This window comes from Rutilus rutilus (genome assembly GCF_951802725.1).
Source record: "Rutilus rutilus genome assembly, chromosome: 16".
In the NCBI taxonomy this organism is placed as follows: domain Eukaryota; kingdom Metazoa; phylum Chordata; class Actinopteri; order Cypriniformes; family Leuciscidae; genus Rutilus; species Rutilus rutilus.
Genome location: NC_140224.1, coordinates 3,974,484 through 3,978,085, shown reverse-complemented (window position 1 = coordinate 3,978,085; position 3,602 = coordinate 3,974,484).

Here is a 3,602-nt window from a genome sequence, read left to right as displayed (position 1 = left end):
CGTTTTCAGGTGATGTATAAATCTCAATTTCAAAAAAATTGACCCATGTGACTGCTTTTGTCGTCCAGGGTGACATTTGATTTCAGACCGACCCACACCTTCTTGTCTTATATGGACAGTTCTGCTCCAATGAACCGCGGTGCTTGTTATGTTAAGTACGAATTACTTTATAAAGATGTGAGCCCAGTTCAATCTGCGACAAATAAATGCTTGTTTATTTCAGTGTTTTGAATTTCACTGACTGTTTGGCTGGTGTAGTTGTATAGTGTTGCTGAAAGCTGTTTCCTTGTTTGTATCCTCATTTAAATTTGATCTAAAAGTGTGTTTTGGCTTTATGTGATCAGCGTTCGAGTGGCTTGGTCTCTGGGAGATGTGTGGGAACACTGAAGTGTGTGATTGAAGTGGAAATGCAGCTTCATTAAGGCTGGAAACACTCAAGGAAGATGACTTGTGACATTTTAGTCATATGTTAGTGTACAGTAGCTTAGAAAAGACTATCTAACTGTGCAGGCCTTGTATAAATGTGCATCCCAACCACCGACTGATCTCTGCCAGACACTCGCCACAGAGGCACATATTACTGCAACTCCTGTAAAACAAAAGCACAGAAAATTACCACTTCTATTTAAACCTCGCCCTGCCCCAATCTGCACTGTCTGTCTTTCCCATCTTTCAATAAGAAAAAGTTCTCACTATCGAGAAAGTAAATACATTTTGAAGGTGAACAAGTGTAGTTGAATGGGCCAATTTTACCTTCAATAAAGTGAATAATCATAATTAAAACTTTTTTTTTCTTTTTTTTTAAGTCAGCCTAGTGTATGTTTTATTTAAGGCAACATTCTCTCATGCATAATCAGCTTAAAAGCATGACTATTTTTACAATGACTCATTAGAATGCAAGTTAAATACAAATAAAGATGACTAAAAAGAGGAACCGCAATATATTATATTGGTAACACTTTAGTTTAGGGTCCAATTCTCACTATTAAGTTGCTTATTAGCATGCATATTACTAGGATTTTGGCTGTTTATTAGTACTTATAAAGCACATATTAATGCCTTATTCTGCATGATCATATTCCACATCCCTTAATCACCCATTACCTAAACTTAACTACCTTGCTAACTATTAATAAACAGGAGTTTAATGTGGAAAAAGTCATAGTTAATAGTGAGAATTGGACCCTAATCTAAAGTTCGACCATTATATTATATATGTCACGTTTTAAAAATAATTTGTACTGAACTTCATTGCTTTTATTCAGCAGGGATGTATACAATTTATTAAACATGACAATAAAGTATAATGTTATAAAATATTTCTATTTCAAATATACGCTGTTCTTTGAACTTTCTATTTATCAAAGATTCCTGAAAGTTATGTATCAGTTTCACATGCAGTACAAGTTTTCAAGTACAAGACTGGAGTAACGATGCTGAAAATTCATTTAAAATACGTTCATTTTAGATGGTCATAATGGCGTGTGTTTAATAATTCTTTTATATGTAAATAGTTTCCCTCATATTCTTGGCTAGGTTATATTACACCATTTAGAAGGTAAGATACCAACAGTGATGGAACGTACGCGTCGATCTAGTTTCCCAAAAGTGTAGTTCCCGAAGGATAAATGTATCTCAACAAGCTCACTTGGATATTTGGATATTTAGATATCTGAGATGCTCGTCATTTGCAGAAACTTCAATAATTAAATAACCTCCTCAAATTAACAAGAGACTTTAACACTCTTTTGAGACAGTTGTTGCTTATGACATTAGTAAGATATCAAAAATCTTGCAAGGTACACTACACTCTCAGAAGAAAATGGTACAAAAGCTGTCATTGGGACAGTACCCTTTAAAAACGTTGTAATGTGTAGCATTTCGGTACTAATATGTACACTTTTGGGACCAAATATGTACCTTTGAGGTACTAATATGCACTATTTTTGAACGGGTACAGCCCCAGTGACAGCTTTTATACTTTTTTTTTTTCTGAGAATGTACCTACCAACAATTTAACAAATGAATACATAGAAATACTTGGAAACATGATACGATTTTGGAAGCTGCAAAAAGAAAAGATTTATTGTTGTGTTCAATAGCATGCCTATTTCTGTTTTGGACTGGTGGTCACACACAAAAAAAGTTTTTTTTGAAAAGCAGTGTTTAATTTCAGCTTTGATAAGGCACTAGGGTTTCAGATTTCTGCCCAACCGTATAAAACCAGCATCAACATATGGTTTTCCTGTGACCGGATCCATACTCCGCTATATCAAGCCACACAATAAAAGATGACAGAAGTCTTTGCTAACGTGTGAGCCAGTCTAACATCCTGGGGATTTGAAGACGATTCTCAGGCTTTTGCATGTAATGCTATTAATTTGCCCAAGCATTCTGTAAGAAATCTACTAAACTGGTTTCAACTCAATCCACATTATAGTCCGCCTTTCATTAGCAACATCTTTACATTTATATGCAGTAGTAAAATAATATGAACTATCACAAGGCCACCACCATCTCTCAGCATTCCTGTTGCATTTCATCGTGAACAGACAATGCATTTTAAATGTAAAGATGTGAGAAAAGGAGGTCAGACAGGGCCATGGCTCTTGAAGTTGCAACGTGTCCACAGAGCAATGAGTGGTTTGATATAATGCCAGAAGTTCTTCTCTCTCTCTTTCTCTGTTTGTCTCTGTCTTCTCTCTGCTTAACATGTTGCACATGTAAAAGCTAACGACTCGCAGCTTCGCTCATATGTTCAGACATGCAATGGACATTTGCACAAATATTCATGTTATGTTGTTGTTCTGTCTATGGCTATGTCTTATTTCACATCTCAACTGTGGCGCTAGCTGCGGTGTTTGTGTATCTGGCATCATCGCGAAGAGGATAAAAGTGTTATTTTAATATCAGTGATGCATTTGAATGCAGCTGAATTCTATTCTTCTTCCTTTTTTTTTATACATGTTCATATAGTTTTTATTCAATTTTAGCTCATGAACTTAGAGAAACAGAAATATTAATTTGGTCCAATATGGCGATGTTAAAGAGAGAGTTCATTGTGGTGCAAAACAAGTTGACTTTTATTGTGTGACATTTTTCAAAGCACCATCTTGTGTTCTACAGAACAACATGACATGTTTGGAATGACATGAGGGCGAGTAAACGATGACAGAATTCACATTTCTTAACATTTAGAGAAAGATTAAACCCTACTTTCTAATCCTTCATTCACTCCCAATCCTCCACAACATCATACATGTTCCTCAAACCCTCGTCTCGTTCAAATTCAGCATGCAATCTCAGCATGAAAGCAGTAATTCAATTCACCATCATATAAAGAATCTACAGAATATGATCATCATTTGGCAACTAAACATGAAATGATCACATCCAGTAAGAGGGTCCCACTTGTCCAAGTCGAATTGAAAATGCAGAATCTAGACATCCCGAGATTCAGAGGAAGACCCAGAGTTTGATCCCTTTATCTTTTTTCAGCATGGTATCTCCAGAATCCCTGACACACTTCTCCATGTTTCAAAATGTCCACGTTGTAATGAGGACTCGGAACATGTTTTAAGGCGGCCCTTAGTCTTGGCTGA